The sequence below is a fragment of the Parasteatoda tepidariorum genome, chromosome X1, assembly GCF_043381705.1.
Source record: "Parasteatoda tepidariorum isolate YZ-2023 chromosome X1, CAS_Ptep_4.0, whole genome shotgun sequence".
Lineage (NCBI taxonomy): Eukaryota > Metazoa > Arthropoda > Arachnida > Araneae > Theridiidae > Parasteatoda > Parasteatoda tepidariorum.
Window position 1 is genome coordinate 41419798 of NC_092214.1, and position 21664 is coordinate 41441461.

The following is a 21664-nucleotide window of genomic DNA, read 5'->3' on the forward strand; positions in this document are numbered from 1 at the left end:
GTCACAAAGATGAAATCATATATATATATATATATATAGTGCACCATGTTTCGTTATACACAATTATAGTGTCACAAGTTAAATTAAATCATATTACTTAATTGTTAAGAGATTTACGCCATATAAAGTGCAAATAAGTCTTCGAGCAACTGTTAGAAGTATATTTGCTTTATGAAAATAAGTTTTAGACGCAAATATTATGTTTGCCTTCCATGTGTGTAATGAAAAAATTGCTATTTTTCTGACTGAACTATTAGGTCCATATTCTTAAGAGATTCGGCAGTAACAACAGGCTAAAAAACGGCTATCCCCAATCATATTTTTAAGACTGGAAATCTCATTTCGTCCAAAAATAGTTTATTAAAAATAAAAATATGTTTTATGTAATTTTGGTTTCTTATAATATCATCAACTCAATTTAAACAGCATATTTAAGATTTAATCTCTTGAATCATGTACATTGCTTCTTAGTATGGGTGAATCCAAAAAAAATATTCAAAAGTTAATAAGGTGTTCCATTTTTTTATTTTGTGCTATTACAAGAAAAAGAACAGCTTATCTTTAGTCGAAGTATTATCTATAAATGTCTTGTTTCGAAGTCCTATTTTCAAAAATGTATCTACTTTGACCAAGAATTATTTATCAATCATTTAATAATTGGATGCAAGATCATTATTTTTCAGAACTTCAATTTTGTATACCAGACATCAAATGAATAGGTATCTCTGATAAATTATGATTGTTTTTCACAAAATGCATGGACAAAATTATAATCAAAAATATACCTATGACAATTATTAAGGATTTATAATTGCCTTAGATAGAAACCGGTGGGGATAATTAGAAAACAATATCAACTCTTTCGAAACCAGGATCCATATTTAATTGATAAAGCTTTATTAGTTTAATTCTGCTGTGAAAAATAAATACGAAAGAATTGTGATAAAAGTAATTTCTTTCAAGAAAAGGTCAAAAGGTTTTGTAAACACCATTAATTTGTTTCTCTCAATACAAGGTGAATCATAGCTGTTTGCTGATTGGCCTTAATTTTAATAAAGACCAACAATAGAAGGCAGAGGTAAGATCAACCCAGAATATTGAAATACCAAACTAACTAACCTATAGCGCATTTGTGTTTCATCAATGCTACGCTTAACAATTGACTGAAATGTGTCCCTAGCTTGTAATTCGAAGACAAAGCTTGAAATAAAATTGCATTAACCCGTTTCAAGTGGTTAGTTCGATTGAGTGCTGTGGGTGATTTAATCGCCATATTTGAGAGCTTGGAGTCCCTTCAACAACGTTGTCTTTACCTTGAGATAATTGAATAAGAAAGCGCGAGGATTAAATGGCCACGCTTCAGCTTATAAAAAATTTAGTAACAATAAAAATCAGTATATTTGTTGCAGAAAGTTTATTAAAGAGTTTAAAATTCATTATTCTATTAAATTTATAGTTCCTCTAAATCAGAGATGGCGAACTTTTTTGATAAGTGTGCCAGCTAAATTACAATTTATTACTTTCGAGTGTCTTGTGTGTCATTTGTTAAATTTTGTCTTAAGATATAATCCTTAAGCAGTTGTAATTTGATTTTAAATTAAAGAATTGCATTTGCAACTATATTTTTTTTTATTAATTATTAACTTGCTTTAAATGAAATCCGAATAAACAGTATTTTATAGTTTATTTGAGAGTTTTAAATTTATAGTTCATTTATATTAGAAATGGAGAATAATTTTCTACAATTATGCCAGTTAAATTACAATTTACTATTTTCGGGTATCTTGAGTACCATGTGTTGATTTTTGTCTTAGAATATAATCCTTAAACTATTGTATTTTGGTTTTGAACTAAAAATTTTCATTTGTAACTATATTTTTTTATTAATTATTAATTTGCTTTAAATGAAAAACCAAATTAACAGTATATTATTCAATTTAATAAAAGGGAAAATATCCAAAAGCGGTCACTATTTGTGGTATGTAATGAAATCAGACTGTTGTAATTAATGCTAGATATTTTAATTACTATAGCAGGGTTGCCAACTACTGCGCCTTTAGCAAAATATTTTGCGAAATTGTAAGCAATCAAAAACTAAAGCTTTCGGAATTTTAGTTAATTTTGAAGGTTTGGACACCTTAGTGTTAATTTTAAATTTTGCGTATTTCGCCATGTCACCAGAACTTTTTAAGTTTATTTAAAAATTATAAAATTGTTTATCCAAAAATAAATTCCACGCAAAACAATGGTAATTTATAATTTTTTGTTATTTTAGTTAAAAATAGTCGAAAAATTTTGAATTGTAAGGTATGTAAATTTTCAAAATCATTTTAAAGAATGAAATTTTATTTGGAAAAATGTAAATTTTGAACGAAATCAGTAGTATAGTTCCTAAGAAATCAAGTTTCAAATATCGAAATTTCTTAAAATTCGATTTCTCAGGAACTATTTGACTGATTTCGTTCAAATTTTGCATTTTATCACGAAAAGTTACATTCTTTAAAATGATTTAAAAATTTGTATGCCTTACAATTCAAAATTTTTTCGACTATTATTAAATGAAAGGATGAAAAATAATTAATAACCATGAAAACTATCTTTTGCGTAGAATTTTCTATGGATATATGAATTTTATAATTGTAGGCGAAAATGTTTCGAATCGATCGAAAATTTTTCGAGACATGGCGAAATAAGCAAAAGGTAAAATTTGCATTAAGAGATCCAAACTTCGAACGCTCTCCTTTTTGGGCCAGAAATCCAAATTCACTGAAACAGAAAAGGGAATGCCTGTTTAAAGAAAGTACGTTTTTGTGTCTTATTTCGTAACTTTAAATATTGTCTGCACTCAGTAGCATATTTGAGATCAACCCTTCGAACCTTTTAGATTGCGTCCTTCTAAATACGATGACTAGATCAAAATTTATTCAGGAGGATTCAAGTTTTTGAAAAAAATTTTTTAACGCTCTGTACATACGAAATAAAGATGGTTTTCATCTGCTAAAAATCATAGATTTTATGCAAATTTTAGGATATGTGAATAAGCTTAGTCTTGATAGAAATCATCCATTTTTTTTTTGGTTTTGGAATTAATAGGCCTGATTTTCTTTTTCATAGAAAATCATAAAATAATAAATCCTAAAACAAAAGACTTTTTTATATAATTCCATATATANTATATATATATATATACACAAATGATTTTATATTAGAATTAATCAATGAAACGAAGAAGACATAAAACCAGCAATAAACTAAAAACAACTTGAGTTGAAAAGTAGTTTGAACTTCTTTTGAAACCAAACATCTAAATTAAAAAATAATAAAAATGTATTTTCAAAAGAAATTTACGAAGAGTAAAATTAGTTAATTTTAAAGGAGAAAAAAATAGACTTTTATATGGCTTCCTTTTACTTTATAAAGTTCTTTTAAAGAACTAATTCACACTTTTTTTTCAAGTTTCCGCAGTTAGAATCACCTTAATGTCTTATTTCAAGGACTTCTTTCTAACTTCTTATTTGTTTGCTTTTTTTTTACAGACTTTCTTGTAAATAAAGAGTTAGAGCCAACCAATCACTTACCAGAATGAAATTCTCGGACAGAATTACTGCCACTGAGATTTTTGTTTCACATTTAATGGAAAGTGTGAAATTGCAAAAAAATTCCTCCTACCTTAGCAACAGTTTGAGGTATTTCGCTTTGAACAAGATGTAATCGATAGCTGTACTTAAAAAGAAAAGTTGGGTCTAATACTAAAAAGTGAAAAACTAAATCACGTGAAAGAATCTTTCATCAAAATGTCGTTTAAATTACATTTTCTTATAGCACTAATAGCGTGTCAAGGTCTTGATTGCCATGATAATTAGCGAATCCCATTTTCGCTTCAGAAACAGGAAGAAATTAACATACTTTTAAAGTTAAAAATTAAAAAAAAATCAACAACTTGAATACCTAAATATGACAATGAAAAATTGTATATTATTTTATTTTCGCAATTATTATGAAATGCTAATTTGTCGTTTCTTTTCTGAATTAAAAAGTGTCAGAAATCATTCATAATGAATTTTCTAAATGGGAATAAATGATAACTAAAACAATTTTTTCTAAAAAATATTTATGTCAAAGTTTATTTGGAACCAAAAATGGAAAAATAAAAATGAGTTTGAAAAGAAATACTATAGTAAAAAATAACATATTTATAGAGGTCAAATTTAAGAAGGAAAAAAACTTGGATGCCTAAAAAGGACACTGGAAAATCCTACATTATTTTTTTTTCTGCATTATTATGAAGAACTAATTTGTCTTTTATTGTTTTCAAAATTAAAAAATGTCCGGAGAAATAATCTAATTTGAATATTCTGAAGGAGAATAAATGATAATTAAAAGAAACCTTTTCTGACAAAATGGTGAAAATTATTGAGAACCAAAAATGAAAAAATAAATTCAAATAAAATAGCAAAAGTAAAAAAAAAATCATAATTACCTATTTACAGGGTTTAAAATTAATTAAAAAAAACTTGGAAGCCTAAAAAGAGCAATGGAAAATTGCACATCACTTTATTTTCTCCATTATTATGAAGTACTGATTTGTCATTTTTTCCTAAATTAAAAATTGTCTTGAGAAATCATTTAAAATCAATATTCTAAAAGAAAATAAATGATAATGAAAACAAATTTTTCTTGCAAGATAATTATGTTGAAGTTCATTGGGGACAAAAAATGAATTCGAATAGTTTCGAATTGCAAAAGTAAAAATTTGCACTCATTGATCCCTCTAGTTTTAGTTAAATATTTAAAATAACTTCCAAATCATAGCTAAATCTATTAACATTTTTATATTTTAACATAGCCTGGTACGTTAATATTTAATAGGCATAGTTATGTTAAGGAATTTTAGTATGATTTACGAACATTGTGAAAGCTGATTTTTGTTCCAAGTAAAATATTTGCAAATTAAAAACATTTTAACTCATTGACGCCCAAGTTTTCACGCTGCATTTATAGGTTATGTAACTTTAACCCTCTCTACTTACCAGATAAAGGAAAGCTAGTGATCCAGTTGAGACTGGTTCTTTCATTAATTGCAGTAGCTATCTTGCCCACCGTGAAAAATAAATTTTAAAAAAATTGAAAATTTTTGACATACCTGGTTCTTGCACCATGGCCCTCAATTTATAAATTTATAGTACATTTCTGGATATTTATTCTCATTAATTATATCGTTACTTACAGGTTGATCTACGTCACAAAGATGAAATCAGAGGGACCAATTTAGTTGAAATAGGTATTGACCTTACAGAATTCTACCTCAGTGTTGAATGGGACATTCTGGAAGTTCCTGCTGTACGTCACGAAAAATACTATACGTGCTGCGAGGAACCTTATGTAGACATTACATTCAACATAAGTATGCGGCGAAAAACTCTCTTCTACACGGTGAATCTTATAATCCCTTGCATGGGTATATCTTTCCTTACTGTCCTAGTATTTTATTTGCCTTCAGACAGTGGTGAGAAAGTTACACTTAGCATATCCATTCTTCTTTCGCTAACCGTTTTTTTCTTACTTTTGGCTGAGATCATTCCTCCCACGTCATTAGTGGTACCACTGCTAGGTAAATATCTCCTCTTTACAATGATTTTAGTGACTCTGTCCATTTGTGTAACTGTTGTGGTGCTAAATGTGCATTTTCGGACGTCCTCTACACACAAAATGGCTCCATGGGTGAAGCGTGTTTTCTTACAGATCTTGCCCAGACTTTTGTTGATGCGAAGGCCTTTGTATTCAGCCGATCCACGAAAATTTCTGGCGAGATCATGCAATGGTGCAGAGGGTCAACCACCACGCCAAAATGGTTATGATGCTGACTTTGGGGAACAAGTGTCACAACCTCCTCAGCAAGGAGCATGTCGCATTCATGGATATGCTGGTAAAGGAGAAGACAGAGATGCTTTGACCACCGATGATGACGGTAGCTCTTCTTCTCTGCAAAATGCTGATGCAAGTCCACCTCCAGGCATAACTATGCGATTACATTTTTGTCCAGAATTTCAAAGAGCTATGGAGTCAGTGCATTTTATAGCGGATCATACCAGACGATATGAAGAGCATATAAGCGTGAGTAAACTATTCACTTGCTGTTCATTATTAATATATTTTATATTTATCTTCTTAAACCTTCAACAAATAACTTTGAAATGAGTTTTTTTTTACTTTATAGTGGTATTATTGTTGAAGTAGTTTTACGAAATGAACAACTTTGACTTAATATTGAAAACAAACACAAAATGTTTTCTACTCAAAAATTGTTTATCTTTGAGGGTGTTCAAGCAAGTTTATTTTTCTCCATAGTATATATAACTGCTATTTATAATTAGTAACAGAAATGACTATTTGCCATATTGTTATAAAAATAGAAATGATATGCAATAATATTGTTAAGTTCTTTCTTTTTTCTTTTCTTTTACTGATACGTCATTTAGTCGAAAACAAGCTTTAAATTACTGTTTGTGATCAAATTCTAAAAAAATATAGTTCGAGGCAATTTACAATTACCAATAGTAATAGTCACATAATCACAGTTTCTAGCCTTTAACCATTGGACATTAGCCGATAGATCAGAAATTAATAAAGTAACCATTTTAGTAAGTGGTAACCATAAAGTAACCATTTTAGCTAAGTATATCTCGCAGAGACGTCAAAATATATTTGTACCAAAAATTACTTGTGGACTGATTTTTCGAATGGGGCTAATTTTAAAAGTTTGCATTTAAAGATATTTAAAAAGATAAAAACATTTCAATATTTTTTAGAGTATTATTTATCAATCTATTTAGAAAATGTGCGTTGCTTTAAAAAGCTCGTCTTTTATGATAGAAAATGACGTATGATCTATTCGAAAGAGAACTGTTGGCAATGGTTGTATTTCGCGGCATTCTTCTTTCACACACTTTCTTTATTTGACCCAAATAATTATTAAAACATTTATTTCTAGTTATTTGTGAAAGTGAAGAATACTCGATATTTTTTTCCTTGAATAGTCTTAAAGTGTAAGATTTTTCTCTGCATTTTGCAATATTTACATTAACTATTGGATGAAATAATAAAATAAACTTCCGTTCGAACAAAACTTTTCTTTCATCTCTTAAGGAAGAAAAATTAAATATTGACTCAATCAGTTAAAAAAGCTGCATTCGTTTCTAGCTCTTGTCATTCACAAAAAAATTATTAAACTATAGTTGCTGCTAATTTTAAAATGGTTTTATTTTGAGATAAAACAATATTTGATGGCAATTAAAGCCTTGTTTGCTTTGGTTGCTATTTCAAATTATTAGTTATTTTATTATTAGAAAAAGTTTTTAAAGTATTACCATGCAGAATCTGAAAAAAAGGGTATGATTTGCAACCCATTTTAAATTTTTTTTCTGTCAACATAAATGACCGTATCCTACACCAATTCAAACTTAGAAAATATAATTTTGATTTTTAATCGTGTTCTCCTTGGAGTAGTACTTAAATACTAAGTCAACAAGTGAATTATGTAATAATTGGACAAATATTTAAGATGGAACTAATTGCGATTGTCGAATGATGCAAGAGTTAAGTAAAATATCATCTCAACTCGTCAATCTATTAAGCTGCGGTCGAAGGTCTCATAGAAAAAGCTGTTAACACCTTTCCTCTTTATTGATCGACCTGAGTTTTCTGTATTTGGTTTTCTGTATTCATTCGAACTCAAGTGGAAGAAGGCACCTTTTACCTTGCTCGTGAAACTACTTTTCGATTGGGTAACGACAATTCCTCAAACAAGAAAGATTTTTTTAGAATTGTTTACACAGATAATAGCATTTCTTATTCGTCTATGGTCTGTGAACTTTTACCGCTAAGGAAAAGAGAAGTTTTTAAATATTTAATTTAACATTAATGATAGCTCAAAGTTTTAAATCATTGTGTGGGGTTTCTAAAGTATCATTTCATTGAATTTTTCATAGATTCGATTAGCAATCCAGCTTAAATTGATTAAAAGGAATCTGTAACTTTTGGACTAAAGTAAAAAGTTATTTCAGGATGGTATAATTGAGAAAACGAGTTTCTTACGTTGTTTGCCTAATGGGAAAATCTAATTTTCTAGAAATCCTTGCTGTTGAGCTGTTATGAAGCTGTAATTTATAGTAATGTTGGAATTTCTTTTACGAGCATTTATGCTGTCTAAGAGTAATCATTTTAGGAAGTTATTATATGTGGTGTAAAATCATGCAAAAAAGTAAACTGAAATATTCTTGCAAATGATCTAGAGCTTATTCATACTTTTCTTTCGTAATTTAAATCAAAGAATAAATAATACGTAATAAAATATGAAGAAAAATAACTAAAAAGCTAAGATAAGTCTTGAATGAAATTTCCTTTTCATTATAATTTTGAAGAATAAAAACTGAAATTTTTTTTCTATATTAAAAATGGGAAAATATTAAATGTATTGAATTATAAATACAAAAATAACTATAAATTTCAATCTGTTATGAAAAGATAGGGTCTAAAAAAATAAAATCAAAGTACATATGTCACAATCACGTAATCTTTACAAAAATAAAAGAAAGATAAAATAAGAATATTTTGGAATCTTTTTAAGGATTTACTATAGAAAGCATAAACAACAACAAGAAAAGTGTCAACATTAGAAAAACAAGCATTAGAAACTCGAAGAAAAATTAGAAAAATAACTCACTTAATTCCAAGTAAATATATTATTTAAGCTATTTTTCCCTCAGTATTCATTAGCTTTCGAACGAGAAAGTAATTGAATGCAAACAGTTATGACACGTTTGTACACCTTTATAATGAAAACAGTGGATAAAATTTTTAGAGAGATATACCAATCCAAAAATCAATTTTTTTTTCCTTTACGCATTCTGAAAGCTTATAATTTGCAATGTAATATTTTAAAATGATTTTTTTTGTTTTGATTTTGGGTTTTAGTACGGATTATTATAATACAGACTTGTATGACATACAATTCTTCGCACTTCAATCGCATTTTCTTGAAAACGATCATCTTCAATAGAACTTTTTGAAATTTTATAAGTTTTAAAAGATTATAATTTGAGCAAAAATGGAAAGAATTAAACTTTGCAGGAGATGAAAAAATACAAAAATATGTGTAACAAGAATATTTTGCGATATATTTCAATGACTTTGATTATCTATAATCTCATGAAGACCAGATGGGATGGGTATCGATGACATGAGGTAAAAAAATATGATTTCCGGGAAAACTTGATTGGAGTTTGGAAATTCGTGCATTGTAAAAACTGTGGTGTAATATCTCTGTGAATATGATATTGAACAAACCAAAAAAAATTTTGTGAAGAAACACTTTCTTCTGGATTAACACCAAATCGAGAATTCCTATACGATTTTAAAGGATGTAATTTAAATCTAAACACTTAAAATTGAATACAATCTTACGCCCACCTTTTATAACCGTCGTTGAACAGCCGACCCAATTTTGTATTTACGACTACCACTTTTCAACTTCGTAGCCTTGTAATTTCAAGCCCAATCCAGAAGACAATGGAACTCCTGAATCAAGTATTGGGAGAAATTTGCCTTCGTGGAGGACTTTTGGTGAAACTCTCCCGCATTTGCGTCACATGGAGAGGAAAACCACGAAAACCTCCCACCGTGAGCCTGATGGCAAGAAGACTTTAACCCGTAATCAGTCTGCCACTGAGGATATTTCACGTCGGCACTGTGGTCGGTGCCAGCTGGATGCGGAATTCCTATCAACCAGCTATCGGTGGGATTCGAACCCAGTTAACCTCATTAGAAGGCGAACATTCTATCCCCTGTGCCACCACGGCTCAACACGAAGCTTTTTATTTTATAACCGTCGTTGAACCGCCGACCCAATTTTATGGGCTTACGACTACTAATGTTCAACTCCGTAGCCTTGTAATTTTGAACCCAATCCAGAAGACAAGGGAACTCCTGGATCAAGTATTGGGAGAAATTTGTCTTCGCGGAGGACTTTTTGATGGAGCTAACCTGCATTTGCGTTACATGGAGAGGAAGACCGCGAGGATCTCCCACGGTTAGCCTGACGGCAAGGGGACTCTAACCCATGATCAGTCTACCACTGAGGATTTTTCGCGTCTGCACTGTGGTCGGTGCAAGCCGGATGCAGAATTCGTATCGACTGGGATTCGAACCCGGTTCACCTCATTGGAAGGTGAACGCTCTATCCCCTGAGCCACCACGGCTCAACACCAAGCTTTTGCGTTTTCACTCCATACGAGAGCAATTTTCACTTCCGAAAACATCAGTGTGTTGGCTCTCCTTGGCTATCAAAAATTCAACGAACACCAAGTAGAGTGTCACTTGTAGATTGAGCTGGTAAGATTTTGTTGGCGTCTTCGCACTGATATTCATCAACAGAAACAAAAATTCTCCGCTGTAATATGCTTGTCTGTTTTTCATTGTGTAATAACGATAAGTATATTTTAATTTTTAAATCTATGAAAGCAGTATTAGATCCTCTTTTGTTAAGCCTAGTTCTTATCCGTCTCAATATTCGCGTAGGTTTGACTAACAAACTAATTTCATTTATAATCAGTTACGACCTTGCGAAAGTCCCTTCTTCTTCATTAGTATTTATTATTTTATTTTCTTCCAAGTCATTGGTTAACCATAACTTTATCGATGGAAGATACTACATAAAAATATAACGTATACAAAAATTTGCCATTGACACACTTAGTTCTTAAGCTGTATGGCGTAATTCATCTGTTGAAAAAATTGTCCGTTGTATGAAGAAGATTGCCCTCTCTTCTATATTACTTTATAAATATATATTTATTATTAAAGATCTTCAAATCTAGAAGAAAAAAAAACATTTTAAAATGACCTTATTTTTGCTTATTTTGACTTATTGGGTTGTTCTGAAATTAATTTCTTTTTTTTATGGAAATGAAATTTGATTTTCTTAGAGTGAATAAACACATAATTGAATTATATATTGTCAATTCTGGTTCAATGCCTTTGGCCATCTTTCTAGCTTTAAAATGATTCCACGCTCTTAAAATATATATTCTTCGCTAGAAAAAGACTGATCAGGGAGATAGTTGACCTCTTTATTTGAAGTAAAGGTTTTACAGTCTAAATAAGTTTTAGAGGCCAGAATAAATATTGTGGACAACCCATTTCTTGTCCCCAATGATGATACGCTTCAAAAATGGATCATTCTTTTGACGTTTAACGTGACGACAAAAATTTCTTTCCGAAAGGTCTTGAGGAATCCATATGTCAAGCATGAAGATAAGACATAGGGGTTTCAAGTGATCATGAACGGTAGAGTTCTAAAAATGGAATCTTTCAGTGATCTTACGAGCTGCATCAGTTAAGGTTTTTATTGTTAATTAAGGCCTTCAATTGGCCTTCCCAAACTTGGTGCATCTTCAATATTAAAATTTCCACATGGAAACTTCACAAACCAGTTTTGGCACTGGTGTACTGCTAATACATCGTCACCGTGCACATCAGATAAATTTTTCCTGCTTGAACAGCATTATTACTACCTTCCCGATAATAAAAAAAGTTTTAAAAAAATGCAAAAATGCTGCCTTTCGCTTTCCATATTTGAAAGGTCACCAATCAAACACTACTGCACATTATCAATCGAACTTTTTCACAAGAAAGCCCTGCTATATCAGCTGTCAAACTATTTAATGATTATGCTGCTTAAATGTGAAGAGGGCTCTGAAAAAATACAATTAAATCCTCGGTCGGGAAAAACTAAATTACTTTCCGAACAACCCAATAAATATAGAAAAATAATAAAAAGACTTCTGTAAAGAATTTTTAAAATAAATAAACCAAAAGAGTAAAAAATATATTATAAATTATCTGAAAGTAATTATCAAAATTTGAAATATTTTTGCTATCACTAAAAATTGCTTAACACAATAGTTTTCCCAATTATATCATGATATACCCCAGACTCAATAAATTTCTATCGATTTTTCATTCAATTTCTTTTTCTGCATCAACTAAGTGTAAAGATGTATACGTTTTATTTATTATTTTAGTTTGAAAAAGGAGTGCGAGTTTTTTTTAGCCCTAATGATTGAGGTTTATGTAAATAAAAAATGCGCGTTGATATCTTTTTGTAGCGACCGAAAGTGGTTTTTACAGGATTCGATGCATTTTCTTTTTTTTTCTACTGATGTTTATTTCTCTGGAAAAAAAAATATCTACCTTAATATCATCATCAATCAAGTTTAATGTACGATTATTTTCAAATGTGTCTCTGCGGCTAACGGCGGTTGGTTTAAAAGAAGTATATAAATTAAATATGTAGCTAAAATAAAATTTGCTTGATAGACTTCAAGCTTTTAAAATGTTCGAATTCTTGTCAAAAAAGTTTATTTTACTAAAATACATTTAAATAACATTAATGATGAAGGAAAGAAATAAACTGAAAAATAAAAAAAATTTATTTCAGAAATTATCATAATTAATAAAACATGAAATGTAATCTTTTGGGGGGAGATGTTGGAAATGGTCAGCAGTAAGCCTTATCTATTTATTTTTTGAACATGTAACTATGTTATATAGTTAATAAATTAACTGCATTTAGTTTAAATTACATGCTTGATTTCCTAAACATATATTTGGTTCAGAAGTTTAGTGTTAGTAGTGTGAAAATGTTAAGTAATTTATGAAAAAAACTACCAAGTTGCTGAAAGGTTGTGTTTATAAAACCCACAAGTGGAACAAACAAGTCAACCTAAACATGTATGTTATAACATAAATGTCTTCCTAAAGATATTTTTTGCTCTCAAATTTCAGTGTCAGTAGTATTATAAAATGTTATCTAGAATAGTATCTACTGTATAAAATGCTATCTAATACATAAAGAAAATTAAGAAGTGGTTGAGAGATTGTTTTGAGAATGAATGGTGGCTCAATAAGAATAAAACACGTGGCTCAAACAAATCAAAATCAATTAATATTTTAATTAAAATTTTTAGTTTAGCTGTTCTCATGCCTGGAATATCTTTATACCAAACTTGAATCGAAATTCTTTAAACTGTATAATAAACTTAATGTGAAATTATGATGTTCAATTGTCTCACATGAGACAGCGAATTCACTTGGATTGTTCACAAAGCAGTAACACGTAATATTAAAGCAAAACATTTTTCAGTTGCATTGTCAATAAATTATTCGTATTTTTCTATTTTATTTCAGGTTAAAGAAGATTGGAAATATGTGGCAATGGTTTTGGATCGTCTCTTTCTGTGGATATTTACAGTCGCTGTCCTAGTTGGAACATGTGGAATAATTTTGCATGCTCCAACACTTTATGATACTCGGGAGCCAATCGATGTGAAGTTATCAGAAGTAGCTATGGCTACGATGCACCATCATAGAAGAACATGAAGATACAAAAGCCTAAACTATAAAATAGCTAAGACCACAATTTTAGGGAAATGTTCCTAAATATAATGGTAAATGTTTGGAAATGCCAAGATATAAGTGCCACTAAGACACTTGATAAACTAATTGTTTCATTGTCTAGCACTCCAAATTGAAGATACGAAAAAGAACATAAATGCACTCAAAGCTTAATACATAAGCTTGCAATGAAGTGTTTCTGAAAAGATAGGCTATACTTTATATTTTTATAATTAGTACTGTTATTTTAAGTTCAGTTTAAAGAACTCTTTTGTTCCTTAGTGATAAATTATTGCTAGTTCAAAATAATATTTGCTATAAAATTCTGTAATTTTGATGCATGGTTAAGTTTATATAAGCCCCCAGACAAAAACATAATGGAAAAACTTCAGTGAGTAGATGGAAATGGATTCCAGCAGTTTTGAGAGTATCAGAAAGACTTTATGAGGTAAAGTATATGGATTTGGACACTCACCAGATTATTCGACAGTTAATATAAATCTGTGAACGTTATTCGTTTTTCCATGTGGTTTTATGTATTTCGTATCTCAATCTTAAGGTTATAGCAGAACCGTGGGGGCTCAGGAAATAGAGCGTTATCCTTCCAATGAGGTGAACCGGGTACGAATCCCAGCGATGGCTGATCGATACGAATTCTGCACCCGGCTTGCACCAACCACAGTGCTGTCGTAAAATATCCTCAGTGGTAGACGGATCATGGGTTAGAGTCCCCAAAAGGTCCTCCACGAACGCAAAACTTATCCCAATACTTGATCCAGGAGTTTCCTTGTCTTTTGGATTGTGTTCCAAATTACAAGGCTACGGAGTTGAACATTAGTAGTCATAAGATCGAAATTGGATCGGCTGTTCAACGACGGTTACAAAGTTAAAAAGAAAAGGTTTTAGAAAATGATTTTTGAAGTTATAAGAGCGCTTACATATATTACTTCTGCCATTTAATTCATGGATTGCATCATCCTTAAAGTATATTCAGTCCTATATTTATTATAAATAAATAAATAAAACGAGAAATTTTTCAGTTTGCCAAATTTTCAGTTTTGCTGGATTATATATTATCTATGCACTAGCAGTTCAACTACCAAATAGAGCTTAAAATGATATGTTAAACTAAAAAGTCTGAGTTAGCGTTGTGGTAAGTTGAAACGTCAGAATTAGCATTTGTGCAATATCAGACCAATCAACATAAAGCTGTTTCTCATTGAACAAATTTCTATTGCTGAAGAATCAATTTGATGTTTAAAAACAAATTAATTTCAATCGCACAGCTTTCTATTTAAATAAAGTGAAAAAATCATTATAACTCAATTTTCTTTAACTTTTTAATTCAATTATTCGACAAAGCCGCGAAGTATCCCAAAATTAACCGACAATATTAAAAAACAATAAAAGAAAATTTCAAAAACTATGAAATTATATGCATTTTGTTTTGGAAACAAAAATTTCTTTTAACCAAGTCTTGAAATTAGCAACTAAGTTCATCAACATTAGGCGATTTCAACTTAAATTATGTAAAAATATTTTCACACTAACAATAATTCGTTTCAGCAGCGGGATGGAATCTAAAGAGGAAATTAATCGACGTCTGTGCAAGCATTTCTTCGAGACTAGTCTGACATTCATCAAAAAACATCATTTTATATTTCTTTAGGACATTATCGTTATTTGTAAACAAACTTTTTAAATAATTTTGAAATTTGATTCCGATATTTTTCTGCATAGGAATTCTCTGCATTGTAATGCAGAGCACAGCATTATCCCCTCCTATTTTTTTCTTTAATTGACTCATCAAACTTTTGTTTGGGCCACCCGGAAATAAATTCGTAAATTTTATCATTAAAAATGCAAAGCATCTACTCATCATCACTAAAAATGCAAATCATCTGTTTTACCACAGAAAATCCTGGTCTAATTCTTAAGCTAATTTCTACTGCATGTCTACTTTTTATATACCAATGGTACATATCTATGCTGCTCCAATTTGAAAGTGAAATTTAGAGGTAAGAAACAGTTTCTAAAATCCTGAAAATGAACTTATGGTTTCCAAATAGTTCTATTCATAAACTAAATGTTAATGATATTTGCTCTCCTGTATTCATTATAATATGGCCAGTCTTTTCAGAAACTGAACTGCCAGTAGTTATTTCATAAAAAAATGTGTTTCGTTGTTTTTTTTCACAGTTTCTTCAATGAACATTTTATCGAAGAACTCTTTCCAATGGCTAATATAATAACTTAGCAATCTATCTCTGATACAATATGGCCATATCTTTTCTTCGTGTATAATTGAGAACTTAGATTATATTAACTAATCAAAATAACTATCTCTTAGGTGCATTATGTGTAGTTAATATTTTTAATATTAATTTAAAATTTGAATAACTGAGCTGAGAATAAAACTGAAGTGATATTTTCAATTACAAATTTTAAGTAAATTACTGTGTGCTTTTTTAGTTTTTCTTGAGTAAAGAGATAGCTAAACTATAGAACACAGTAATTTTCCTTGTAGAAAATTGAAGAAGTTACTAGAAATACAGCTCAAATATAATAGAAACTGATGCTTTTAAAACTGAAGATCCATTTTTTTATACTTGGATAAAGTAACAGGTATTTGATACACTATGTATATTCTAAAACTATATTTATGAAATATATGATCTGTATATTCTAAAAGTATATTTAAAACTTCAAGTTTAATTAAGAATATAATTTAATTTCTGCCCAAGTGGGTAAATACCTTTAAAATGTATATATTTTAAACTGGTTATAATCTATTAGAAATTTTGAATCGTGTTGAATTATATCGTTCAAGATCGCAGCAGCTATAATAATATTTGAACCATATTATCGTGCAAATTAAACCATCGTAAACCTAATTACTTGATAGTATCGTTCAACTTGTACGAAAAAAGGTTCAATTTGACGCCTTATAATTTTACAACAAATTTGCACGATATTATTATTCAAGATACTGATTTTATGGTTCAACACTGGACCGATTTTCCTGAGATTGTATTTACATGAATAAATTACCAATATATTGATTTCCTTAAAACCTGATTATTCTGCAAATCAAATGAATTTATGATTTTCGATCAAAAAGAATTACAATAGATCATCTGTTGTAACATAGTTAAAAAAAAACTCTATGGAAGTTAAAGCATAATATTGAATTTTATATAAAACGTTGCTTAGTGATTTGTAATTAATAAATCTAAATCATATAAATATTATCTTGTTTATCAAATACATCTAAATGAGTCGTAAATATATGTACTGGTTGTCCCAAAAATGACTGATGGATTATGAAAAAGAACCGAATGCGATGAAATTGTATGGTTTGCAGCATTACGTTTACAGCATTATCCATCTGACCAAATTGTAAATTTGGTTCAACTTTCTTCCAATATTTGGCAATGCAGAACACTGTACATAGCTGTGTTTCAGGCTGTGATACCACCACAAAAAAGATGAATAACCGCTGTTGTACGAGTAAATCATCGTCAAAATCTTTCATTAACTAATTGCGTAGCGAATTATCGAATGGGAATGCCACGGATTCAATTTCTCTGCACATCTCCCTGTGCTTGCAGCGTCACCTATTGGCGGGAAGTTTACTAAATTCGCAATTTGAAGGTGTGAAACTCTAGTTTCCCAAGCATAATGCCGCAAAACCATAGAATTTTTTGCACTCCATTTTTTTATTGATTTTCAAATTCTGCCAGTCATTTTTGGGGCATATATATAATGATTTGTATCGGTAATAAATTTTGTACAGTTAAATAATAGTATGTTCACCTTGTGGCAGAAAAATTTTTACTAACTAGCAACAGAAATAGATGCTTCAACCTTCCTTGTAAAACTTGTTATTTATCGCTCTTTAATATACTTTTGCTATTAATTGCTTGAACAAGGAATTCTCCAACAAGGAGCTTAAATTTTGAGCTTATATTTTATTTTTTTGGAAGCCAATATAAGTCTAACAGTTTATTTTTGCAATACACATAAGCATTTGTGGGACGTTTCTTTAGGTTGCAAAACGTTAAAACGCATTTAATTATTATCAAAATTTGAATGTTGGCGGATTCGATGATGCCGAATGGACGGAAAAATGTTCAATAAATGTTTCAATTAACTGTTTTATTAGTTTGTAGCTGAGATTATAATACAGCTTTGCATTTATTTATATGTATTTGTACTGATTTTATTTTGATAGATAAGCAATTGTGCATCAAAACTATACTCATATCCTGCGCTTAGCAGTATGTTTATTTTGTTACATTCTTTGATCTGTTACAATGAAGAATGTTAAAGTACCTAGTAAAATTAATGAATGCAGAAAATATTCAGGTTGTTGGTGCTTTACTTGACAGTAGATTCAACTAATATTGTTGAACTGTTTTTAAATAAAATTACATACTTAAAGTGTTTACTGTACTTCTTTATTTCATAAAAATATGCACACAATACCCCTTAATACTCATTTTTTTTCAATAAAAATATTCTAGATCACTCGCATCAATACTTTTAAATAACTGCGCATCTTCAACAACTGCTTTTGCAGAAACTGAGCCTGAAGCAATTGCATAGTTACACCAATCTGAGTATCTTCTCGCATACTTATTAAACACTCATGCAGTTACACTTGCTCATTTACTGCAGAACATGCGTACATGAATATGTGTGGAATGGAACGTTATTGATAAAATTTCATCAAGTATGACCACACTACATCCCAATATTGGTATGGCGATCACGTCATTACGTGTATATGTGGACAGAAATACAGAAAACACTATGTCAAACGTTGTGTGCATCTTGATAATATGCACTTTAATAATAAAGTAAATTCAATTCTCTTATAAAATTTTTATTATGAACTTTACAATGCCACCGATAAATATATTTTAATGAATAAAACAATTCAGCAAGATCTTTGGTACCGTATACATAGAAAATAAATTCTATAAAAACCACTTTAGTAGTGTATTTTTTTGCAAATTTATCGAATATGAATAAAAAATAACCTGAACTAATATTTATCAGCAGAATCTATATTTTTTTTTAAAAAAATAGTTAATCCAAAACATGAAGTTATTCATGAGTCTGTTGAAATTGATAAAAGCATTTTAAACTAATTATAGTTCGTTCACCAGAAGTTGGCACTTGGCTCCACCTCCTCGGACGAAGAGTTTATTTCAGCGTGGGAGTAAGAGGAGAAACATCTCCGCTCTTGAAATTGAGACAACCCTTAGTGCGCGCCAAATGCAAACACTGAGTCATCTTTTCAGTCACTTACTTCGCTTTATCATCTGCTATTATACCTTTCGTCACTCTAGCTAATTAAATATATTGAAGCAAAATGTCTCAAAAAGGACAAACTATTCACTCAAAAGTGAGAAATATAAAATTTATTAAATATTTCATGTTAAAAAATTGCACATAAAGATTGCGAAATAAATATTTTTGTCATATGATCGCCAAATAGCAACCTTGTTCAGGATTGTTCACATCCTTCTCCCAAAAATAGAGACATAGTATCGTCGGATATCATGTGATGAAGGCGGAACCAAGTGCTAACTCCTGGGAAACGAACTATAGCTACAATCGTTGTCGCACCTATTATAATTATTCTACCTGCAAGCATAAGCAGCTTTGTACTTACGATAAATTAACTGATTTTTTTATACTTTATTAAGACCTTTCCGCTGAGTCATCAGGTCTTGGTAATATTTTTTGATGAAATAATTACTTGTGAATGTGAAAGTCATCATTAAATTAATCTTTATAAGAATTTAAAAAACATATATATAAGGGTAGATATTAAAGTTCACCATTTATATGCTCTCGTTCCGCGTAATTTATTTTATTAACTACTTTTAGATATTACTGAAAACATGCAGAGTGAAATAAAAATAAACATCCATATTTCTTTATTTTTCTACAACTATATTTATTTAATAAAATATGTTTCGTTTAAGAAATCGCAGTGGTTTTTATAGCACATTTTTCTATCTTGCGTGATTTGCAAATTCAAATACAGATCATAAATATGTCCATTATTATAATTTCAAGTATGATTTTGATTTTATTATTTTAAGAATATTTCTCACTTGCGAATAAACTTCTGCAATACCTTTTTAAACATTTTAATTTTTAGTATTCCCAATTCTAAGACAAAAAAGCCTTGTCATTTTCAAAAGAAAGAACTTTACCTTTTTGAAAATTTGTTTTTAATATAATGAGAGTCCTAAAAGCATTTCTAGGTGAAAAAATCTTATATGGGTCATTCTCACAAAAACAGTCATTTTCATGTCCCCAGTATATTTTATGTCTGTTTTACAGCTTACGAAAGAAAAGAAAAAAATGCAGGGAAAGTGTCCTTCAGAATGCAAGCTAACAAAAGAATAAAAATAAAATTATCAATTTTTATTTTTTATTTATTTTAGGTAATTAAAATATACCAATATGTCATTCCCTCACTTGTCCCCACTGCTGATTTAAAAAAAGAAAAAAATTGTTACTGAAATAAAAAAATTTTTTTACATATTCGTGTTTTTTATTTCAGAATACTAAAATATAGAATTCAGAAATCAATTTTAAATTTTATTTCTGATAAAAATATTAACACAGCACTATTTTAAACTTTGTCCCCAGTGTTTCGCGTCATTCCCTCACAACAATGTTCTTATCACCTGCAATCTTCTTAGAATAAGAATATTTTAATAAAAACTTCAGAAGTTAACAACTGGATTCATAGAACAAAATTGCAGTATGTTTCCACCTTCAACTTAAAGAAGCCTTGCTGTGGAATAAATTTGAATGAATCAAACCAGGTAAAATTTTTTACATTTGTCATTCCCTCATGTCATTTTTTAGAGTAAAATAAAATACAACTTCATCGAGAAAGTGGATAATTATATGTTGCTTTCTTGTATGAATATAATTGTATGTGATTGACTTCAGAAATTAATTAGGCCTAACTGTTATTTTTAAATTTTATTGAATTCGTCATTCCCTCACTAGTGTATAAAGTGAGGGAATGACGCTGAAGTGAGGGAATGATTCAAGATGAGTATATTATTAAATTTTTTTTTGTTCAATCGTGCCAGCCAATTTTATTTCCCAAACCTGTAAAAACTATTAAATATATAAGACTAAATTATAATAAATATTAGATATACTTAGTATGTTATCATTTTCAAACTTTAGGTAGATGTAACTTAGATAAAAACATGTATTAAAATAAAATATCATTCCCTCACTATTAGTGTCATTCCCTCACTTTTTAAATAGTGAAAATAATTAATTTACTTATTAATTAATTTGAAAAATAAATTAAAAAATTAATAAATTAATTTATTAAATTAATTAATTTATTTATTAAATTAATTAATTAATTATTAATTATTATAAATTAATTAATTATAAATTAATTATTTAAAAAATTAATTAATTTAAATATTAAGTATAATTTATAGGATATATACTTTCTTTATAATGCCATTACATATTTCTATTAATATAAAAAGTTTCAGAGCTTTTTATTCACTTTACTTTTTCGGGATTTTATGAACTGAAAAATGACAGTTTTCGTGAGAATGACCCATATAGTTGTTTGAAAGTTATTAAATCAATATTTGAAAATTTGATTTTGCTATAAACGGGAAAAGTTTCTTTAAAGAGAAGCATTCTGATTAGTTTTCAGAAAATAGATTTGTTTATTTTTACATATTTTTTCAGTATGTGCATTTGAAAACATTTTCTATTAAAGTATTAGTGATGCGCACTCATGAGCTAGTTAAATTAAAACAGAGACCAATCGAAGTGGAAATTAAAAAACTTATATGGAAATGGATTGCTCGTGTTCCACGTAAAACTGAAAAATTAAATGAAAAACAAGTTTTTGGTAGGAACCCTCAGGGCAATAGTAAAAGAGAAAGACCTAAAAAATACTTGTCGCAAGACGATTGATTATAAGTGAATTAAAACAATAGGAAAGATATAGAGAGAGGCAAAATATCTCGCCCCAAATAAAGCGAGATGGAAAACTATAATAGAAGCCCTATGCTCCAATTCGTTGAGAAGTGGAATATGTATTTGCATAAATGTGTGAAATTCATATAAATAAAGCAAATTAACGTATTTTCAATAAAATCGGGTATATATGAAATAAATCTTATTAAACCGTTTA

The 21664-nt window shown here is 29.4% G+C and overlaps 1 pseudogene; it reads left to right on the plus strand.

Annotated features, from left to right (window-relative positions):
• LOC107439188 (acetylcholine receptor subunit alpha-like) overlaps positions 1 to 17900 on the plus strand; it is a 180600-nt pseudogene extending 162700 nt beyond the window's left edge.
• The last annotated feature ends 3764 nt before the right edge of the window (positions 17901 to 21664 follow it).